At 54.4% G+C, this 23,607-nt stretch overlaps 1 protein-coding gene and 1 long non-coding RNA gene across 8 annotated transcripts in view; both read right to left on the reverse strand.

Moving 5' to 3' along the window:
* The window catches only part of TEX2 (testis expressed 2), a 109,507-nt gene extending 94,945 nt beyond the window's left edge, over window positions 1-14,562 (reverse strand). For 2 of the 6 annotated variants that reach the window (XM_060202558.1, XM_060202563.1), the window contains exon 1: window positions 4,390-4,513. The gene's annotated coding sequence lies outside the window, so the exon portion shown is untranslated. Of the gene's footprint in view, window positions 1-4,389; window positions 4,514-14,397 lie in introns of those variants that run through there. The other 4 variants (XM_060202557.1, XM_016190242.2, XM_060202561.1 and 1 more) reach the window with 4 other exon arrangements.
* Window positions 14,563-19,237: 4,675 nt separating this feature from the next.
* Window positions 19,238-22,376, reverse strand: LOC132541690 (uncharacterized). 2 transcript variants are annotated; one of them, XR_009552789.1, is made up of 4 exons: window positions 22,119-22,376; window positions 20,740-20,848; window positions 20,244-20,625; window positions 19,238-20,060 (listed from the first exon to the last, which is right to left on the reverse strand). It is a non-coding gene; the product is annotated as an uncharacterized LOC132541690 (long non-coding RNA). The 2 variants fall into 2 exon arrangements; XR_009552788.1 differs by having other exon boundaries at window positions 20,740-20,853.
* Window positions 22,377-23,607: the final 1,231 nt, after the last annotated feature.

Genomic DNA, 23,607 nt, shown 5'->3' on the forward strand with positions numbered 1-23,607 from the left:
CCCTTCTCCCTCTATTTCTATAGCTATCCAATAAACAAATATTTTTTAAAAATAAGAAATCTGTCTTGTGTATAACCTTGAGGTGCTTTGAAACTCACACGCAAGGTTATTCACACCAGCATGAGTTTCCAATCTTCTTAGAATAATATTTGTTTTGTTGACAAAAACCTTCATGAACAGCCAGGACAAAGAGAGCTGTCTGCCCATGGCTCATTAGTTCCTGACGTTAATGCTATGAATAGGGACGCGACTTGGCCAGAGGAGCTCCAGGAAAACCAGAAAGCATCGCAGGGGGTTGGCAGGATAGCTCACCTGGGGAGGCGCCTGGCAAGGCCAACCCCACAGCAGTAGGCAAGTTCCAGTACTGCAGCAGTTCCCCTCTGCCTCTATCTGAAAAGGTCATCCTTTTCAGTTAGCAGCAAAGCCGTGGCAACAGAAAGAGGCAGAGACAGAGAGGAGGGGAAGGGAGGGGAGGGGAGAGGCCCCCCCTCAGCCTACAGCCCACGGCCGACTGCCTGCATTCTGAGCAACAATCTCCCAAGATGTCCCTCAGCTTCACCCCAGAGCCACCTGCCAGTCAGCCGTATGCTCAGCCACTCAACAATCACCTGTTACTGGGGCTCCCTGGTGCCACACAGACACCAGTGATGCCATGGAACCCTCACAGCTACCTACAGTGAACTACGCCAAAGCTCACCTGAGAGGAAGCCCACTCACTGTAAGACACAGAAGTAGTTTATGGACCAAAAACAATGGGAGTTACGACCAACTCTACCAGTTAAAACCATGCAATTACGAAGCACATTTCCCCAGAAATGCCTTGCATTGCTGAAATGTGAATACTGTTCCATTTTACAGATAAAGACACTAGGGTGCAAGAAAAGGCATACTGCACCAAAGCAGATGATGGGGGGTCGGGTGGGGACCGGGGAGGCAGGGGCAGAGGGCTTGGGGGCCTGGTGGCTGACGGCAGAGAAGGGCCTACCCTGGGGCTGGGGTGGGAGAGGTGTGCAGACCCATCACAAGGTGAGAAACTGACTTATGTGTCAACAGCCGGACTACAGACTATTATTCTTCCCACCTGCAGTACAACGATTTAGGGAAAGAGACAGACACGGAGAACGTAAGTTGCCTGACGTGACCAGGAAGCACCTGGCAAGTCAGAGCAGCTGTTTATGGCAGAGACTGGTATGTCTCGACACCCACAAATCACCCAGAACCGCACCGGGCAGTGAGGCGCCAGGCACGCCGCCTCTTCCCCACCATGAGCACAGTGGAGAAGAGGCGGAGCTGGGAATCCAACCCGTGTTCCTTTCCTGTACTAACCTACTTGGGGACAGACTCACAGCACAGACACCCCACCATGAGCACAGTGGAGAAGAGGCAGAGCTGGGAATCCAACCCGTGTTCTCTTCCTGTACTAACCTACTTGGGGACAGACTCACAGCACAGACATTCCCAGTGAACTCAATGATTCCCAGAAGTAAGCCTCAAGAGAGAGAACAGGACAGACAGACAGAAGCGGAGCCTGGGGCAGGGGAAAACAGGGACTGTGTGCGTTTCAGAACTCAAAGACTCTTCAGTGAGTGAGCCTGATAAGGGGAGGGTGGGGAGAAGAAGACTAGAACTTCATCCCATCCACAGACACCCGTCAAAAGATACGAAGATGAAGGCGGCTGGAACCTGTCACAGGAAACCAGCAGCAGAAGTAACTTCCCCGCCGGCCGGTAAGAATAATGGATGCGCTTCTCAAGAGCTTCCAGAAACTCTCAGAAGACAAGAGCTCTGACTTGGAGGGGAGGCGAACCATGCAGCACACAGGGACAAAACGTTCACCCCCTTCACAAACCTCCACTGTATTCAGATGGCTTGAAGTTTCTGAATAAAAATGAGTTGAAGGAATATTTTTTTAACTCCGTGCAACTTCTTTTGACCCAAGCTCCAAAGCATCCTTTCCACCTGTTCTGCCTGAAGGCCTAGTGCTGCTGCCTCTTCTCCAGAAGCGCCCTGGAAACAAGCCCTACCTCGTGCACCTGCTGCAGCTCACGGCCCCATGACATTCCACCCTGCCGCACACCCCCAAAAGGCCGGCACCCTCGCCCGCTCCTCCTCCATCCCACCGACAGGGCACTGTGTCAGCTGGCTCAGCTCCCCCACCTCTGGCTGAGGTCAGTTTGTTGTCTTGCCAGCAGGAATAGCGACTTTTCCTGGACATAAATGTGCAAACAGGTTCACCCAGAGCCCTCCACAGCCCCTTTCAAGCCTTCGCTGATGCCGAGGGAAACTTGTCTGAAGGAAACTACGGCAAAAAGGCCACCCTACCCCTACTACCCTGGAAGGCTTACCTGTCTTCTGTAAGTTTAGATCAACTATCAATTTTGCAGAGAACGTGAGAGGACACTGCGATAACTTACGCGCTGGGTACGAGGTAGTAGAAAGGGCAGCTTCCCTGTTCCCCCCTGTGACACACACTTCACTGTGACAAGTTCTGACACCCATAAGCCCAGACTCCCCAGATGTCCCGTGCCACAGCTCAGGGCTCAGGGCCACTCCGTGTCCATACTGGTTTCTGCATAAAAGTCAGTTTCCTCTATAGCTTAGCCTAGCAGCAGAAAGGACTCATATAAATATATACTCGGGATAAAGACAGAAATTGAGAGGGAGGGGGAGATAGAGAGGAAGAGAGACCCCCGCAGCCCTGCCCCATGTCTGTAGGTGCACCACCTTCTGGCCCCCAAAAGGACTCAGAACCCACCATGACAATCATCAGAACCTGCAAAAAGCTGTCCTCCTGCTCGGGCAGAGTGGCCGTGGCGCCAAGGCCGGGCACTTCAGCCAGGAAGGCAGTTCCCACCTGCCTCCAAGGAGCCCACACATCCCCTTCACCCCCACCAAGTGGACCCCCACCCCCAGCATCCGCGAGCCAGGGGAGAGCGAGGGTGGCAGCAGACTCTGCTCTGTGCAGGGCCCTGTCACTATAACAACTGTAGCTTTTAAGGAACCATCAACCCACCCAGGGGCTGTTCAAAAAACTACCCCTTGTGGGAGTCGGGCGGTAGCGCAGCGGGTTAAGCGCATGTGGCGCACGTGGCGCAAAGCGGACCGGCATAAGGATCCCGGTTCAAGCCCCGGCTCCCCACCTGCAGGGGAGTCGCTTCACAGGCGGTGAGGCAGGTCTGCAGGTGTCTGTCTTTCTCTCCCCCTCTCTGTCTTCCCCTCCTCTCTCCATTTCTCTCTGTCCTATCCAACAACGACGACAACAACAACAACAACAATAACTACAGCAATGAAACAATGGCAACAAAAGGGAATTAAAAAAAAAAATACCTCCACCTTGTAGGACTGTGTTGTACCCTCCCCGGGCCCAGGCCGCACTGGGGGCTCACCCGCAGCCCTGGCACCTGGCCTGAGGCCTCGACCTAATGCCACCTGTCACCCTGCGGCCCCCACGCCGCCTCCAGCCGCGCCCCCACCCGCATGGCCCATGTCGCCACCGCCTCCGACGGGGGCGGGAACCCGGTATTCCGGCAACTCACCTGCTGGTTCCCTCTAATTCGCGCCTGGACCACCCCCGGCCCCCGAACCCCCGGCTCCCGAACCCCCAGGCCCCGACGACCCCGACCCCAAGGACCCCAACCCCCGACCCCCGAGGACCCCGAGCCCCGAGGACCCCGAGCCCCGAGGAGCCCGGCACCCGAGGACCCCCCAACCTCCCGAGGACGCCGACCCCCGAGGACGCCAGCACCCGACCCCCGAGGACCCCGAGCCCCGAGGACCCCGGCCCCCGACCCCCGAGGACCCCGGCCCCCGACCCCCGAGGACCCCGGCCCCCGAGGACCCCGACCCCCGAGGACCCCGACCCCCCGAGGACCCCGACCCCCGACCCCCCGAGGACCCCGACCCCCGACCCCCCGAGGACCCCGACCCCCGACCCCCGAGGACCCCGACCCCCGAGGACCCCGACCCCCGAGGACCCCGACCCCCGAGGACCCCGATCCCCCGAGGACCCCGAACCCCGACCCCCGAGGACCCCGACCCCCGAAGACCCCGGCCCCCGAGGACCCCGACCCCCGAGGACCCCGACCCCCGACCCCCCGAGGACCCCGACCCCCGACCCCCGAGGACCCCGACCCCCGACCCCCCGAGGACCCCGACCCCCGACCCCCGAGGACCCCGATCCCCCGAGGACCCCGACCCGCCTCAGGCCGCGATCCGGCCCAGACCGCCCACTCTCCCGACTGAGCGGCGGCTCCGGGCCTCAGCGGCCGCTGTCAACAGCCGCCACCGCGGGGCGGGGCCCGGGGAGCCCGACAGCCAGCCCGCCGCCAACGGCCGCCGACCCCGCGCCCAACGGGCTCCCGCATCCTCCCCGCAGCGCCGGCCGCTCACCTCGGGTCCGCGGCTGCCTCATGGTACTGCGCTGGCGCCCGTCTCGCCGCCCCGGCCCGGCCCCGGCCCCGCTCCAGCCCCGCTCCGGCTCCGGCTCCCGCCGCGTCCCGCTGCCCGCCGCCCCCGGCCCCGCAGCCCCGCCCCGACAGCGGCCCCGCCCCCGGCCCCGCCCCGCGCCTCAGAGCCGCTGCCAATCAGAGCGCCGCAGGGGCGGGGCGGGCCGCGTGCCAGGCAGGGCCAATCCAGCCCCTACTCGCCGATCGCGGAGCGGCCGCGGAAACGCGCGGGCGATTGGTCAGGCCTGTTAAAGGGACCGCAGAGGAGGGGGCTGCGAGAGGGGGGCGGCTGGGGAACCCTGAGTCCGCGTGGGGAGACGAGTCTCTACTCGCTTCCGCCCTCGCTGCGGCTCTTGCCAGCGCTCTCTGCACATGCAATTCCCTCTTCCTGCGCCCTAGCAACAAATGGAGGCCAAGCTGCCCCGTGAGACAGACACTGAGGCTGGAGGACCGACGTCTCTGCAGGCAGAGCCCCTCGGGTGGGGGTGTGGGGCCGCCGTGGGCGCTTCTGTCCTCCGCTCGCAGGAGTCGGCTCCGGGGGGCAGAGCCCACAGGCCGCACCCAGCACACGCGCCGCCCTCTACCGCGCCCGGCACACGCGCCCTTTACCGCGCCCGGCACACGCGCCGCCCTTTACCGCGCCCCGCACACGCGCCCTTTACCGCGCCCCGCACACGCGCCCTCTACCGCGCCCCGCACACGCGCCCTCTACCGCGCCCGGCACACGCGCCCTTTACCGCGCCCCGCACACGCCGCCCTCTACCGCGCCCGGCACACGCGCCCTTTACCGCGCCCGGCACACGCGCCCTTTACCGCGCCCGGCACACGCCGCCCTCTACCGCGCCGGCACACGCCGCCCTCTACCGCGCCGGCACACGCCGCCCTCTACCGCGCCGGCACACGCGCCCTTTACCGCGCCCGGCACACGCCGCCCTTTACCGCGCCCGGCACACGCGCCGCCCTTTACCGCGCCCCGCACACGCCGCCCTTTACCGCGCCCCGCACACGCCGCCCTTTACCGCCCGGCACACGCGCCCTCTACCGCGCCCGGCACACGCGGCCTCTACCGCGCCCGGCACACGCGCCCTTTACCGCGCCAGGCACACGCGCCCTCTACCGCGCCCGGCACACGCGCCCTTTACCGCCCGGCACACACGCCGCCCTTTACCGCCCGGCACACGCGCCCTCTACCGCGCCCGGCACACGCGGCCTCTACCGCGCCCGGCACACGCGCCCTTTACCGCCCGGCACACACGCCGCCCTTTACCGCCCGGCACACGCGCCCTCTACCGCGCCCGGCACACGCGGCCTCTACCGCGCCCGGCACACGCCGCCCTCTACCGCGCCCGGCACACGCCGCCCTCTACCGCGCCGGCACACGCGCCCTTTACCGCGCCCGGCACACGCCGCCCTTTACCGCGCCCGGCACACGCCGCCCTTTACCGCCCGGCACACGCGCCGCCCATTACCGCCCCGCACACGCGCCCTTTACCGCGCCCGGCACACGCGCCCTTTACCGCGCCCGGCACACGCCGCCCTTTACCGCCCGGCACACGCGCCGCCCATTACCGCCCCGCACACGCGCCCTTTACCGCGCCCGGCACACGCGCCCTTTACCGCGCCCGGCACACGCGCCGCCCTTTACCGCGCCCGGCACACGCGCCGCCCTTTACCGCGCCCAGCACACGCTGCCCTTTACCGCGCCCGGCACACGCGCCCTTTACCGCGCCCGGCACACGCCGCCCTTTACCGCGCCCGCCACACGCCGCCCTCTACCGCGCCCGGCACACGCGCCACCCTCTACCGCGCCGGGCACACACACCGCCCTTTTCCTGCACACACTGCCCTTGGCGCAGAGGCAGCGTCTGCAGGAGAGCAAAGTGCCTCCCAGAGGCGCCCTGGGGGTGCACGGGTGAGTGAGTGGTGGGCTGGGCTGGGCCTGCTGCAACCTGGGTCTCCAACTCCCGCTCAGACTAACCCAGGTGTGGAGTGCAGCTCCAGAGTCTGACTTAAAGCCTCTGATTTCCCGTGTCTGGCAGGGCCTGTAGGAAAATATGCATCCCCCCCCCCCCAACACACACTATTAGAGCCAGATTCAGGTGCTTATTTTGAGTCTGGCATCGTAGTGAACTTGAAATTCAACCGCCAAAAATAAGGGAAGAGTCTTTGAGCCTCGGAATCAGTCGTGTGGCTGGGAGACTGGCCGAGCGGGCTGCAGGCTGCAGGGCGGAGGGCTCTGACTGGTGAGAAGACGCTTGCACAGCCTGATGGCGAACAGGCCCTTGCTCATTGCCACCAGCAGGCCCAGCCTTGGACTCTGCCTGCCCACACTGTCAGCCACAGTCTCGCCCCTCCTGCTGCCTCAGACCCGCGTCGGAACTGGGAGTTGCTGTGCCCAGATCTGGATAAAGGGCAGCCACCTTTCCACCTAGACCCTCCCGTGAGGACAGCCCCTTACAGGCTACCTGGTGGGACTGTGTTGGAGTGACCACACCCAGTGATCTGACGTCACTAGCAAGTTTCTTTCTTTTTAATTCTGTTGTTGTTTGTTTTGTTTTTTGCCTCCAGGGTTATTGCTGGAACTCCAGGCAAACGGTGAATCCACTGCTCCTGGAGGCCATTTTTCCCATTTTTGTTGCCCTTGTTGTTGCACTTCTTGCAGTTGTTATTGTTGTCACTCATTGTTGTTGGATAGGACAGAGAGAGGAGGGGAAGACAGAGGGGGAGAGAAAGACAGACACCTGCAGATCTGCTTCACCGCCTGTGAAGCGACTCCTCTGCAGGTGAGGATCCGGGCTCAAACAGGGATCCTTAAGCAGGTCCTTGCGCTTTGCGCCACCTGCGCTTAACCCGCTGCACTACTGCCCGACCCCGCCAGCCAGTTTCTAGAGGACCCCTGCCTGGAGTGGCCTTGGCCTGCCCTGGGTCTTCCCCGTAGGGAAGGGAAGTCTGGTCTCAACAGGAGAAGACTGTGGTTGTGGGTGTTTGGAAATACACAACACTGGTCAATATCAATAAACAGCCCAACGCTCTTCTTGGCCACATCTTAAAAATCCTGCCTGGAGCAGGGTATGAGTTAAGGAGCCTTGGAGGTGTAGCACTGTGGGTCCTTACAGGCTGGTAATATGCCTCTCAGAATGGCAGTCGCCTGCGGTGCCCATGCCAAACCTTCTGTAAACAGTGAATCAGTACATTATCTGCACCCGGAGGAAGCGGTTCAGTGGACGGCTCACAGGACTTACATGCCTCAGGTTCAATCCCTGGCACCCAACATGCCAGATCAATGCTCTGGTCTCTCTATACACAGGTCCTTTGTTGAAGTTTGGTTGTTTTCCTGGTGGTGTGTGGGGTGGGGTGGGGTGGGGTGGGATGCTGTGGTGTGGTGTGTGGGGTGGGTGGGGTGGGGGTGTGGGTGTCTGGGGCGTTGTTATGTGTAAATCACACATAACTACTACATAAATCACACATAATTGCTACAGGCTGACTTTATTTTTCTTTTCATTTTATTTCAGAAACGGGGTTGGGGCTCAAAGCTAGGTCTCACACAGCAATAAACTGGCCCTACTGAGGAACTATCCTCCAGTCTGTAAAATAATGTAAATCTTTAAGGCGAGGGGAGCCAGGCAGTGGTGCACCCGGTTAAGCACACACATTACAATGCACAAGGACTCAGGTTCAAGCCCCCAGTCCCCACCTGCAGGGGGAAAAGCTTCACGTGTGGTGAAGCAGGGCTGCAGGTGTCTCGCTGCCTCTCTCCCCATCTCCTCCTCCCCTCTCAATTTCTCTGTCTCTATTCAAAAATAATAAATAAATAAATATATTTTAAAATAAAAGAGAGAGAGAGAGAGAGAACACAAGTGAGGAAATGGGTCAACTGGCACTCTGGTAGACTTGCACACTAGAGGCTCCTGGCTCCGGCCCTGGCGTGGCACATCCTGAAACGGCCCTCTGGCTTCATTTTTTCTCTCTCTCAATCTCTCCCCAACATATGAAATACAATGAAAAATATTAATAAAGATTTCCCACCACCCGAGCTCTGTGTCCCCACTCCTTCCACTGGACACTGCAGTGGTTCTCCCATTATCACAAACATGGGCTGACTATTACTTCTATAACTGTCTGTATATAAATATTTTGCCCATTTTTCTCTATTGCCTTGCCTTTTTTTCCCTTTCTAAGTCACACCTACTACTTCTGAATATCCTTCCCCCCCCCCCCCCCGCCCCAGGTCTGATGGAATTGGAATTTAGAGCCCTTTAGCCATCTTCCCCAACATTTCTCTCCCTCCTCTCCCTCTAGGAGTCTGGGCCAAAATTCCCTTAAAATAAAGACCTGGCTGGGGCCTGTGCTGCCTACAGGCTCCCCAACTCGAGGTGTTTTCCAGCCAATGCACTGTCTTTTCTGAAAGAGAGAAAGGAAAAAGGAGAGAGAAAAAGAAAGAAAGAAGAGAGAAAGAAAAAGAGAGGCAGGGAGTATCGAAGAAAGGGGGCCAGGTGGTGGCGCACCTGGTTTGGTTAAGTGCTCACGTTACAGTGTGTAAGGAGCCAGGTTCAAGCCCCTGGTCCCCACTTCCTCACAAGTGGTGAAGCAGGGTGCAGGTGTCTGTCTGTCTCACCCTCCCATCTCAATTTCTCTCTGCCTCTAATAAATAAATAAACTAAAATGAATTTTAAAAGGAAGGAAGGAAGGAAACACTTGGCTGGGGATATCGCTCAGTGGTAGAGCATGTACACTGCATGTGTGAGGTTTTGAGTTAATCATGGTACCAACAATAAATAAACAAACATCCCATTAAAAATCAGGAGGACCACTTCCATCATCAAAACATGAACATCTGTTGGAAGGGCCACGGGGTGAGTCCCGGGGGTTAGGGCTGCCTCACCCTCAGGCTGATGCTTCTTTTTTTTTAAATTAATTTATTTATTCCCTATTAATTTATTTATTCCCTTTTGTTGCCCTTGTTGTTTTGTTGTTGTAGTTATTATTGATGTTGTCATTGCTGGATAGGACAGAGAAATGGAGAGAGGAGGGGAAGACAGAGAGAGGGAGAGAAAGACAGACACCTGCAGACCTGCTTCACTGCTTCTGAAGTTACCCCCCTGCAGGTGGGGAGCGGGGGCTCGAACCGGAATCCTTACGCCGTCCTTGCACTTAACCCGCTGCGCTACTGCCTGATTCCCGAGCTGATGCTTCTAAGAACACTTCTCAGACACCTTAGAGTGGCGGGGGATGTCAGTGATTCACTTCACTAGTTTGCATGTGGGGCCCCAGGTTATTAAATACAAATAAATGCCTCAAGAGCCTGTCACTCCAAGGACTGTGTGGGGGAATGGGGGCTTCTAGCTGACGTGCTGTGCGACAGAGCCTGAGTGGAATTCCTGCACAGAAAGGCTGCTGCTTCTCTGTGCCTCTCTCCGTGGGGCCGCCCAACCGCTGTTCACAGAACTTTTCCTCTGCATAGCCCTGAGTCCCTCCCAGGCCCGACAATCCTGACACAACCACTGTCAGAGCTGTCTTCCTGCTGCAAGCCTCTCAGTTCCACCCCGACATGGGAAATGTCTTCTCTTGCTTGCCTGAAGTCACCCCCAGCACAGTCTTAGTTCCAGAAGTGGTGGGTCAGCTGTGCTGTACCAGCCTGTGTCTCCTCCCCACTGGGACACACGGCCTCTGAAGGAGCAGAACTGGGAGGACCCAGCTGGACATTGGACACATACGCCCACCTAAACATGGAGGAAGACTGTCTTTGATGGGCTGTGTTTTTTAATCTTGAAAAGGCCGCTGATGTGCCTGGTGTAGAATGGTTAGACACGTGGAAAATGTCAGGCTTCCAAACAGGAAGGGTGGTAAACAAAATTCTACACAGAGACGGTGGGATTGCTACCCTTTCTGTTTCCATGGACTACTCTGCTTCATATCCATGCAATCCAATTTTTTAAAAATTATCTTTATTTATTTATTGGATAGAGACAGCCGGAGATTGCAAAGCTTTCCCCCTGCAGGTGGGGAACCTGGGTCCTTTTGCATTATACCGTGTGCTCAACCAGGTGGCCACCACCCAGCTCCTCCATGCAATTCGAAAGAAGAAAATGGCTGCATGTGGGTGACAGGTTAGGCAAAGAGAGTATTTGGACGTTTTACCCGTCCCCTAGGAAGGAGAACCAGAGACCAAAGCACACAGTGGATCCACTATGGGGGGCCCAAGTCCAGGGGGCAAACTTCAGGTGCAGGGACTACAGCAAGGCTAGAGGCAAAGGCGTCTGGCTATGTAGTTGTCACTCACCCCCAACCTTGATTCACGGCAACTGGGAACTCTGTGCCAAGTGTCTCAGAACCCCATCTGGAACCAGAGAAGAAGGATTTTCCCAGCACTTCCCACTGGTGACGGACTCTGCCCAGAGGCCCAAACCCTGCTTTCGGAATGGATGCAGGAGCCTGGGATGGAGTGCGCACTGACAGACAGGGCGGGTGGGACTGCTCAGCCTGGGGCGAGACTCAGCCGCTGCACCTGCCAGGCGCTGGTAAGAGCATCTGTGCAACTGGCCACACCAGCCACGGCCCAAGCGCTCAGGTGGCTGATGAGTTTCAAAACAAAGGACTTCACGTTCCCACCCACGGCTGCCCAAACTCATCTAACCAGAGGAAGGGTAGAAGGTTCCAAATGCTGTGTTGTTTTCACGGAAGCAACCTTAGGTTAGTGTTCTTTCTCTCTCCTCCTCTAGCCCCTCTTTCCCTCTCAGTTTCTCTCTGTCTCGGTCAAATCAAATCAAAATAAATACATAAATAAATTTTTGAAAACCCACATGACTTTCAGACGGACCAGACACCTAAAGCACCAGGAACCACACAGCACAGGAGAAGCCAAACTTCTCAGGGCCTCTGCTCCTGCCCTGTCCTCTCCCCCCTTCTCCCCAGCTGGGTTTCTATCACCTGCCACGGCAGGAAATGATGGGGGGGGGGGTTCTGTTTTTATAAAAGAGTTAGAAGCTCATTTTAAAGTTTTAAAGAAAAACTCCCACAGAAACAGAGAGAAGAAGAAAAGACTAGCTTTCTGGCCACCTAACACTTGTCAGCATGTTGCACAGCTTATCTGTCCGGGATTTTTCCACCTCGGGTCACTTCTTACTCAACACTGGAGGTTCAGCACTGCAGCGCACTGAGTATCCGCACGCAGAGAAGGGAGAGAGAGCAGGGCTTGTGGGGGCACCCGCCCGCCCTCGGGAGCGGGGAGGGAGGGTCTGTTGAGCTTTGCCACATACTGTGTGACTTGGCAGAATAACAATTTGCCTTTTCTGGGCTGCGAAAGACTCTCATGCCAGAGGCTCCAAAGTCCGAGGTTCAGACCCCAGCCCTACGGTAAGCCAGAGCTGAGCAGGGCTCCTATAGCACTTTCTGTACACCTTCCTGTGTCTCTTTCATTTAAAATAACTAAATAAACTTTTTATTTATTTTTATTATTTATTTATTTATTTATTTTCAACCAGAGCACTGTTCAGCTCTGGCTTATGGTGGTGCAGGGGATTGAACCTGGGACTTTGGAGCCTCAGGCATGAGAGTCTGTTTGCATAACCATTATGCTATCTACCCAAACTATTTTTATTTATTTATTTATTTATTTATTTTTACCAGCGCACTGCTCAGCTCAGGCTTATGGCGGTGTGGGGGATTGAACCTGGGACTTGAGAGCCTCAGGCATGAAAGTCTCTTTGCATAACCATGATGCTATCTACCCCCACCCTAAATAAACTATTTTAAAAAATAATAATTTGCCTTTTCTGAGCCTTGGATCTGTCACTTGAATGACAGAGGGGAACGGCACACTCAGTCTGTCCCGTCAGTTTTCTGTGTGTCTTACAGAAAATAAGCTCTGTTGGTTGTATTGTTAAATGGGAAACTGGGGAATGTTATGCATGTACAAACTATTGTATTTACTGTTGAATGTAAAACATTAATAAAAAAATAAAGAAATAAATTAGTAAATAAAAAAATGAAGAAAAAAAAAAAAAGAAGCTCTGTGAATCAAAAGGGCCCTTCTGACTGCTATATCCCTAGGGGCCGCAGCTGGCCGCAGACTCAGGGTCCCCCACGCCGTCCAGAGGTGGGGTTTATTTCTTCAGCTCTCACAGCGTCGGGCTCACCTTGAGTAGCAGCCCCGGGAAGACTCACGGCTAGGCCACGCACACGCTTCCACGGCCCCCCTCAGCCCCGCTCCATGGGAATCCAGGTGAGCAGAGGAGCCTGAGTGAAGAGCTCTGGCTTCGGAACATGCTTTGGTCCCCCAGATCCCTCACGGGGCTGGGGGACAGCCAATCGCTATGATGTGAGGACCTCAAGCAGCCTGAGGAGAAGACCGTGTGGAGAAGAACTGAGACCCTCTGCCACCAACGAGCACCAGTCTGGCAACTGTGAGGCTGGAGTGGGTCCTCCAGTCCCAGTCAAGTCTTAAGAGAAGCGCAGCCCTGGCCAGCATTTTGCCTAGAACTTCATGCGATTCCTCCAGGCAAGAGCCACCCAAAGTCTGGCAAGACAGCTTACTGGTATAGCTTGCCTGCTTTGACACGTGTGTGACATGGGTTCGAGCCAGGCCCCCACTCCAGTGGAGGCAGTTTCAGTGCTGGGATCTCTCCCCCTCTCCCCCCACCCCATCCCATCTGTCTCTCTATGTGAAAAAGTTGGCCGGAAGTGATGATTGTGGGTGAGAGTGTGGGTGCATTGAAACAGAAAAGAAAAAAGGACAACCCGGCAAGACTTCAACGTAATCCCCACCTAACCCACAGAAAACTACAGACTGACGCCTAGAGAAATAAGTACTGAAATAAGCATAAGTTAGTTACTTCACTACGGTTGGGGGCTATCAGTAACATGGCCAAGAAAACGCATCGACTCTACTTGCTGGGACTTCTGAGTGCTCCTGGCTGCTGGAAATCAGTCACCCGCCATGCTCAGGGGACCCAGACCTCAGGGGAAAGGCCCACCCATCGGCCAGCACCCTCAGTCACCTCTGTGACCGAGCCTTCTGAGAAGCCCCTGCAGGGTCTCTGCCCTGGTGGCCACAATCTCAGACGCCATCACCAAGAGCAAAAGCTACACAGCTAAGCTCAGTCAGCCCCCAGCCAGATATGTGAGCCGAGAACGACTGTTGATTTAGCCTCTGAGCTCCGGGTGACGTGTCACGCAGCAATACTGACCCGAAACACTGGCCCTACACCTGGCATACAGCCAGCTCCGGGGAAATATCCAGTGGGTGAGTGGATGGGGCTGTTGGCCTCAGTTTTCTCCTGTCTCTAGATCTGAGCAGTCAGACCACTGGGTGCCTCTCAGCGTGTCTTCACCCCTCGTGTTTATTGACAGCTTAGCGGGCTGCCTGCCACCTAGTCTCTCATTACGCTGGTGGCGAGGTTCCAGTGCCAGGGGCGCCACCTCCCCTGACGCCTGGACCACTTCCTTATCTTGTCTTTGGCGCACACGTGCTCCGGGCACCTGGTCCTCGTGAAGCAAACTTGGTGACTTCAATCTTGGAGCTGCCCAGTGCTGTGGTGACTTCCCTTCCCCCCACCCCCATCTGAAAAAAAAACTCAGCTTGAAGTTGTGAAGCCCCAGTGCTGATGAAAGACGTGTGTGTGTGTGTGTGTGTGTGTGTGTGTGTGTGTTTACTTATTTTCTGAGAGAGAGGAGAACAGCACTCCTTGGCATAGTGTTGCTGGGTATTGAACCTGGAGCTCACATGTGGAAGGCCTGTACTGTCCCTACCCCCCGCCACACACACACACACACACGCACACGTGCACACACACACGCACACACACACACAGCCAGGAGACTGCATGGCAGGCAGTGATTAGCATTTTAAAGGCAGTCACCACTCAGTCCTCCCGGAGGAAACTGGAAACGCTCCCACCACCCAAGCAAAGAGGAGACTTGCCATTGGTTCTTCCTCAAGACCCAAGGCTCTTACCTCTTGGCCAGAACATGGTCGGCCTCATTCGCAGTATCCAGGGTCTGGGTGAGGCTCCTGGGGGGACACTTCTTCTAAGCCCTGCTTCCTTCGTTTCGTCTACTGGCCACGGCCTGCCGTGACGTTCTTAGTGGTGCCCGCAGCAATCTGAGGTGTGGATCTCTGTCATTCCCACAAAGTCAAACAGCAAATGTGAGAAGGAAGCCAAGTCAAGCTAGCCTGACGTCAGGAAGCAGACCCGGCTCACCTGCGACCGGCCTGGCCGCCTCCCTTGCGTTTCCAGCCCCACCCAGCCCGCTCTCCTGAGTAACCCTCCTGTGACCCATTTAAAGGGCGTTCACAAAAGCGGCCGGCCCTCCCTGATGCTGTCAGGCTCGAATCATAGGCATCACCCTCCATCATAAAACCGTGAAGGTATTTGTCCCGGAACCGAGTCACTGACTCCCAGAGGCTGGGTGTGCACGTGTGTTTGAGGGCTGATGTCAGACACACGCAGAGCCACAAATACTAGCTGGAGCCTGACTGTCTCCTACGTGCTCTGCAGGGCCAGTGAACAAACCAAGGCCCTGGCTGGAAAGAATCTTTACTGCGATGCTAAAGCCTCCTTGACTTCCTAGATGGCCACGGTCCAGCCGGGCGCTGGCGCAGCTTCTGCTAGGGAGTCGTACACTGCTCTGACCGTTACCCTGCCCGGCCTCCCGTGGCTCCTCCTCAGCTCACCCCTGAGGCTCCAGACAGACTGTGACCCACATAGTCAACGACTGTCACCTCTCCAGATTCAAAGGAGGTCTCGAAACTTAACATCAGGCTCAACCTGACGCTGTTGACTGGCTACAGAAGAAGGGCAAACGCTAGAAGAAGAAGAAGAAGCTCATGGCAACATTCCTCACCGGGACTCCTGCTCTCTGCCTATCTCCTCCCGCACAGGAGCGGCTCCAGTGAGAAGCCTGACTGTGGCATAAGGTCCAGACTCCATCTTGAGTCTGTCTGCTCCTCCCCATCTCCACAGCTAGAATGAGCTCTTTCCTGATCTCTCGCTCTTTTAAAAATTAATCGATTAGTTAATTAATTAATTAATTATTGGGTAGAGACAGAAAGAGACTGAGGGCAGAGAGGGAGATAGAAAGGGAGAGAGGCAGGAGTTGGGTTAAGCACACGTGGCGCAAAGTGCAAGAACCTGCATAAGGATCCCGGTTCGAGCCCCCGGCTCCCCACCTGCAGGGGAGTCGCTTCACAGGCGGTGAAGCAGGTCTGCAGGTGTCTGTCTTTCTCTCCCCCTCTCTGTCTTCCCCTCCTCTCTCCATTTCTCTCTGTCCTATCCAACAATGATGACATCAATAATAACAACAATAATAACTACAACAACAATGAAAAACAACAAGGACAAATAAATATAAGAAAAAGCGGGGAGAGAGGCATCCACTTGAACCGATGATCACAGACCTCAAATATGCATTCAACGCTCACCAACAACCCCGCTTTCCTGAGTGAGCTCTTTCCCCTCTCCACCTGGGGTGGCCCTGAATGTTGTGGATTCAGAAGCTTCACACCTCCTGCCCAGCTCCGGTGCTGATCTTGCCATCATGTCCTTCCTTGGAAACTACACACACACACTTTCCCCTGAATAATGTTTTTTTTTTTTTTTTTTAACAGATCACCGCCCAGCTCTGGCTTATGGTGATGGGGGTTGGTTTAAACCTGGTACTTTTGGACTGGGAGGAGGTGCAGTGGATGAAGCCCTGGACCCTGGACTGTGAACCTGGGACTTTGAGGCCTCAGGCATGAGCGTCTCTTTGCATGACCGTTATGCTCTCTACCCTGCTCTTTACCAGATCATTTCCATCCGCAAACAAATGTGCTCAAATCCCACCTTTCTCCTCCCTTCCTCCCTTCCTTCCTTCCTTCCTTCCTTCCTTCCTTCCTTCCTTCCTGGATCTTGTACACGAATCACTTTTACCACTCTGGACAGGAGGGACAGAGAAAGAGAGCAAGTGGAGAGCTTCCTCAGGTCACGGCACTGCCCTGGGCCCGCTGCACACCCACCTGGTGAGCTGTTCCTCTGGCCTTCCGATCACCTCTGCAAAGGCCCCTCCTGCCCAGGCTCATGCTCAGCGGTTGCTTAAAGCCACTTTTCTCAAACGGCCGCCTCCCGCCCTTCCCTCCTCCTCCCCTCCCCCCTTCCCCCTTCCCCTCCCCTTCCCTCCCTTCCCTCCCCTCTCCCCTACCCCCCCTCCCCTGCACACAGCGGCTTCTAGCTCCACTGCACCCAACACTGCTGTGCTTGCTGCCTCTGCCAAACTCAGAGCTCCCTGCCTTGCTGGGCCCTTTCTTGATCTTCAAAACACCCGCTGGCCACCTCTCAAGGAGCCAGAGCTTGCCCCCTACATCTGGCTGATGGCAAGCTGGGCTCCAGCCTCACGCTTCCTGGCGAGCTGTTTCTCGTCCAGCAGCTCGGGCTGTAGGTTGGCCCTCCCTCTGCCCGTTCGTGCGGGGACCCATGAAGCAGGTGCTGGCCAGGTACAGCTGTGCGTCCTCTCTCTCTCACTTCACATCACTGCCACCTGCGAGGTGTTTGGGAGACGGAGAGCCTTTGCTCACCCACAGGGACCTCAGGGCAGGTGGGTGTCAGGGAGAGGCCCCTTCCCCTTGGGCTCCCCTCGCCTCTGAAGGATGGACAGCCAAGGGCTTCCCTGCGGCTGGGACCAAGTCCCGGTGACCTTCCCACAAGCTTGGCTTGGGGACGTGCTGTCTGCCTGCCGACATCTATGCTGACAGGGCGCCCGGGGAGCAACTTGATGCCTTGCTTCCTGGCTTCCTGCAGACCAGTCAATACAGAGACCCCCATCTTTCCACCAGTACCTGCCTCCTCCTTCTCAGACCCCACCTTTACCAAAGCCATCTCCCTCCAAAGATAAAAGCAAGCCCAGGCCGAACGGAGGTGCAGTGGGTTAAGTGCACGTGGCACCAAGTGCAAGCACCCACACAAGGATCCCGGTTTGAGTCCCCGGCTCCCCACCTGCAGGGGAGTCACTTCACAGGTGGGGAAGCAGGTCTGCAGGTGTCTGTCTTTCTCTCCCCCTCTCTGTCTTCCCCTCCTCTCTCCATGTCTCTCTGTCCTATCCAACAACGACAACATCAATAACAACAATAATAACTATAACAACAACAAAACAAGAGCAACAAAAGGTGAAATAAATAAATAAGTGAAAACCTCTCACAGGAAGGCTAGTGGAATAGCCCCCTGCATAGCGGTCTGCTTTTCCCTGTGCCTGACAGAGGGCTTAGCCAGCCCCCACCGCCTGCGAGGAGGCTCTTGTCTCCTGCGTCCTCTCTGGTTTACGGTGGTGTGGGGAATTGAACCTGGAACTTTGGAGCCAGGAGAGTCTCTTTGCATAACCATTATGCTATCTACCCCCACCCAGGCCTTTGCTTCTTTCTAGTAGGACGATACAGTCCACTCTCTTCATCTGTGACTCCTCCTTCTGAATTATAATTAATACTCTTATGACAATTTCATGCACACACTTCCCAGATAATAAACAAGCCATGAATAGTTAAAAAAAAAAAATCAGCTTGAAGCCACCATCTTTTCTGGATGTATCTGGCCTGGTTCTGAGAAGAGGTCAGACTCCCAAGCTCCTGCCCTTCTGTGAACATAATTGTTGTCAGTCACCAAGGAAGAGAGCAGAGAGCTGCTAGCCTGTGGTGCCCAGCCCCACGTCCGTGACACCCTGCCTCAGTTCTCAGAAGATCAGGTTAACAATATAAATAGGAAATAATAATAATAACCGCCCGACTCCCATGTAACATCTGATTCTTTCTCTCTCTCCTTCTATCATTCTTCATGAATAAAGAAATAAATATTTAAAAGAAAGAAAGTGTCCAGAGCAACAAGTATCAAAGTACTAAGACCAACAGGTGTCTCACCTGGTAGAGGGCACGTGCAGGAGGACCTGGGTTCTAGCCTGGCCTCCACATGGGAGTGCCTGCAGGGCGGGTTTTGGGAAAGTGGAGCAATTCTGAGGTCTCCCTGGCCCCTCTAGCTTCCTGTCTCGTACCCTCACCTAAAGGAAAGAAAAACATGGCCACCAGGAAAGGTGGAGCCAAGCAGACACTGAGAACCAGTGATAAAACCAAAATGGGTGTTGAGATGGTGATAATAATAATAGCAATAATAATAATGGGAGACAGGCAGTAGCGCAGCGGGTTAAGCGCACGTGCTGCAAAGCACAGGGACCGGTGTAAGGATCCCGGTTCGAGCCCCTGGCTCCCCACCTGCAGGGGAGTCGCTTCATAGGTGGTGAAGCAGGTCTGCAGGTGTCTGTCTTTCTCTCCTCCTCTCTGTCTTCCCCTCCTCTCTCCATTTCTCTCTGTCCTATCCAACAATGATGACATCAATAACCACAATAATGACTACAATAAAAAAAATAATAAAAGATTAAAAGTTTGAGTGGTGACTGCCCACCTCTCCCTGCCCACAACAAACTCCTCTTTTGTAAAGCACTGAAGCCTTCTTGTAGAAGACTTGCCAGTATAGAATTTAAAAAAAGATTTCATCAGTGAAAGGGATTGAGGTGTTTTTTTTCAGTTGTAGTTTCTGGTGGTACAGAGGACTGAACGGACTTTGAAGCCTCAGGCACGAGTGTTCCTTTGTATAGTCATTATGCTACCTCCCCCACTTTTTATTTATTTATTTATTTTTACCAGAGCACTGCTCAGTTCTGGCTTATGGTGGTGCTGGGAATTGAACCTGGGACTTTGGAGCTTCAAGCATCGAGTGTCTCTTTGCATAACCATTATGCTATCTACCCCTGCCCACCTCCCCCACTTAAAAAAAAAATATTTATTCCCTTTTGTTACCCTTGTTGTTTTATTGTTGTAGTTATTATTATTGTAGTCATTGATGTTGTTGTTGTTGGACAGGACAGATAGACTCCCCTTGCAGGTGGGGAGCGGGGGGCTCGAACCAGGATCCTTATGCCTGGTCCTTGCGCTTTGTACCATGTGCGCTTAACCCGCTGCGCTACCGCCTGACCTCTAGGTGACCGTCTATCGGTCACTAAGGCTGCCAGCGCCCCCTTGTGGTGACATTAAGCAACTACTTCTAGACCAAAGTCCGGCAGAGAATTAACTAAACCTAGTGGCTTAGTGGCAACCAGAGCATAAACGCCATGCCGGCTCTTCAAGCCAAGGTCCAACTCAGTCCGTGGGCCCAGGGTCTTCTGAGCAGCCTCCTGCAAATGCCCTCAGGTGGGAAACGTGGCTGAAAGGTTGGCACACACGATGAAGTGTAGTATAGCCTCCGTGGGTCTGTGTAGCTCGTGGGCCAAGCTCAGCCTGAAGCTTTCTGGAAACTTCACTGTGTCCAAGTCGCAGAGGAAATCCCACCTGCTTCAGAGTCTGTCATCAGTACGGAAGAAACTCGGCAGACACCTGTCCACCAGAAAGACACCTGAGAGAGGAGTGTTCCGGCACTGAACGGGCCTGCGGCTTCACCATCTTCAGCCGCCTTGTCCTTCTGTGGGGAGCCACATCTGCGGGGCTGTTTAAAGCCACTTAGTGGGCCAGGCAGTAGTAGCACACGAGACTTACATGCCCTGGCACCGGAGAGCCAGGTTCAATCCTCAGCACCACCATAAGCCAGAGCTGAGCAGAACTCGGGTCTTTAAAAAAAAAAAAAAAAGAAATATATCTATATGGAGAGGGAGAGAGAGAGAGAGCCAGCCTCCACTCGAGTTTCCCAGAGACTGTGCCTGGACTAGCTACATCAGACGCTGAGCTCATAGTCTTTGCGGCTTCCGCCCAGAGTTCAGATGCTCGTGGGGGAAGACAGAATCGTTACTCACCCAAAGCTCAGGGGCTTGGGACTTGGGCACTCCTAGGTCGTGTTCCTTCCAGAATTGCCAGCCTCTGCCTTCTTCCCACGAGCGTCTGGAATACTTCCTCCTGAGTGTGGCATTCCTCCAAGCATGTCCTGAAGTGACGCAGGGCTCTGGGGGTGGCTGGGAGAGTTCTTCCCGGCTCTTTCCTGCACCTTGCCAGGCTGGGGTTTCTCCTCCTCCCTCTCCTCAGCTTGTACTGACTGAGGAGATAAGAGGGGAGGGGGAATGAGATCCAGAGCATCACTCTGGTACATGTGCTGCCAGGATTGAACTCAGGACCTGATCCTCGAGAGTCCAGCACTTTACCCGGTGCACCAGCTCTCGGATAACAATGGAGTGTCTTCATCTGTGAAACAGAGGCAGTAATGCTAGTAGCGACCTCACAGGGTTGTTGGGAAGTAAAGATTAAAGGAATTATTATTATTTAACTATAATTAGATTTACATTTAAGTATAATTACCTTACATAAGTGAAGTCCAAGGCTCACAACACCATGCAGCCTAGAATGCTCCCAGCTGTGAGCGTGGACTGCGAGCTCAGTCTGACAGGGACTCAGGTCACACAGGCTCCTGCACTGAATATGAACAGACATGGGCCCTGGGTTGGGTTGATGGGGTAAACAGTTAATTTTATTCATAGATTTTTTTTTTTCAAGATTGGGGGCTACTTTCTGCCCTAATCCAATTTTCTAGTTCTATTCTCAACTTCCCAGACAATACGTTTAATTCACCTGCATGTTAGCTGTCAGGCTTAGGCAATACTACAGTCATGGGCCCTTGGAACAGACCTAAAACAGATCTCCTCACTTCTTCCCACACAAAGACCTCTACTTCCATCTGCTCTATTCCTACTCTTGGTTCCTGATTATTAAACACTTTGTTCTGCTTTATATCTCGCTGCCTTTCAGCCACCAAGTTGCAGATGCTGCCATGACGCCAACCTGACTTCCCTGGGCAGACGCCCTCACCCGTGTGTCCTGGAGCCTCTCCTCCCCAGAGCCCTGCCCCACTAGGGACAGACAGACACAGGCTGGGGGTGTGGATCCACCTGCCAACACCCATGTCCAGCGGAGAAGCAATGACAGAAGCCAGAACTCCCGCCTTCTGCTCCCCATAATGATCCTGGGTCCATGCTCCCAGAGGGATAAAGAATAGGGAAGCTTCCAGGAGGGGATGGGACACAGAACTCTGGTGGTGGGAACTGTGTGTAATTGCACCCCTGTTATCTTACAATTTTATTCATCATTATTAAATCACTAATAAAATATTTTTAAAATTTCTTGCTGCTCATGCTGTTAATTTTCTTTTTAAACCAGATCATTGCTTAGTTCTGATTATTGGTGATGCTGACGATCAAACCTAGGACCCCTTGCATGCAAGTCTTGGGAATTACTACATCTCTCTGGCTAGAGCTATTAGTTTTAAAAACAATACCTTTAAAATGTTCAGCACAAGTTGTGCCTTGATTATTTGGGGGGGGCTGGACAACTCTACAGGTCTTAGATTGACAGCCATCTTGCTCCAAATCTGAACAACTACAATATGGATAACAGAGGCATAATAATACTAGCGGTGTATGCCTACTATATGCTGGGAGCTGTGCTAAGCATTCTGTGACCCCAGAGATAACATAGCCATGGAGTTTGTGCTGTAGAACCAGAAAAAAAAAAGCAAAATATCACACGTTCCAGACACGACACCTGTCTGGTTCCTGGAAGCATCCTAGACGTGCTGCAGCTATGACCTCTGGCACGTGACTTGACTGCTCTGAGTGGTCCTCACCTGGACCGTGGTGCTGCCTCAGCCTGTCTTGCTGGAAGGTCAGAAGGATCAGGCTTACCTGAAGGGAAGTATCTGTGTGATCCTCTCCTTCTGTATCACTATGCTGAAGTCTCTCAGCTGGAAAACATCGGAGTGCCACTGACATCCATTCGGAAGGTAGCAGTTCTGGATCAGGAGTACAGGCTCTTCCTTCTGTGACAGCACCTAGACAAGCTTACACGATAATTTTCAGGCACGAGTTGAGCAACTTATTTTCCTACCTAAATTTTATTCTTCCTCCTGTGGTTATTGTAGGCTTGGGAAAAGACGTAATAAAAGCCCTCAGGCTCTGGGGAAGAAGAATAGCTTGAAAGACAACATGAGACAAGGAGTAATCACTGAGTCGAAAAGCCTTCAAAAATAAATAAATCAGGGAGGAGCTTTGAGAGTCTGCCTAAGTCAAGCAGAAGGATCTGAATTAGAAAGAGGGGGCTGGGCTGGGCTGGGCTGGGGAGACAGCTTAATAATCATGCAAAACACTTTCATGCCTGAAGCTCTGAGGTCCCAGGTTCTAGGCTCTGCACAACCAGAGCCAGAGCTGGGCAATGCTCTAGTTAAGAAAAGAAAAAGGGACCTACAGGTCAGAATAGAGCAAATGCGATTTGGGGTCTCCATTATGGAAAAAGCTAGGAAGTCTGTTTCAGGTATATTCCAAACCTCCTGCTGCTCATGCTGTTGATTTTCTTTTTAAGCCAGATCATAGCTTAGTTCTGACTATTGGTGATGCTGGGGATCAAACCAGGACCTCCTGCATGCAAGTCTTGGGAATTACCACTGCAGCATCTCCCCGGCAGTGGGTTCATAGCCATAGTGTGGGCACTGAGCCCCATCAGTACAACGGGGGCAAAAAAATAAAAATTCACTGTGTAGGTGATTTCCAATGTGTCGGTACTGTCACAAGGCCATAACGAACCTCTCTGTACATAAACCTTCGCCCGTGCGCTTATTTAGTGCCTTAGGATAGACGCCTAGAGAGGACGTCACTGCGTGAGCCAGCACCATGAGCAGGGCTTACTGTCTGCACGTGAATCCATGATCCAGGTGGTCATTTTCTCCCCCGTTTTTTCTTTCTTACTTCTTATTTGATAAGAAGGAGAGAGAGACAGATGATAAATAGATAGATGGGTAGAGAGACAGGGGCCGGGTGATGCTCTCAGTTAAGCACACATAGTACTAAGCACAAGGATCTGGGTTCAAGGCTTTGCTCCCCACCAATATGGGGGAAGCTTCACAAGCAGTGAAGCAGGTCTGCAGGTGTCTGTCTGTCTGTCTCTCTATTTTCCCTCCTGTTTCAATTTCTCTCTGTCTTATCCAATAAATTTGAAAGAAAAAAAAAAAGGCCTCCAGGAGCAGTGGATTCATATTGCAGGTACCAAGTCCCAGAGATAAGCCTGGAGTAAAAAAAAAATAAACAAAAAAACCAAGATAAAGAGAGGCACCTGCAGCCCGTTCATGAACTTCCCCCACCCACCCAAAGGTGGAAGCTGGGGGCTTGAATCAGTGTCCAT

The sequence above is a fragment of the Erinaceus europaeus genome, chromosome 12 (genome assembly GCF_950295315.1).
Source record: "Erinaceus europaeus chromosome 12, mEriEur2.1, whole genome shotgun sequence".
NCBI classification, from domain to species: domain Eukaryota; kingdom Metazoa; phylum Chordata; class Mammalia; order Eulipotyphla; family Erinaceidae; genus Erinaceus; species Erinaceus europaeus.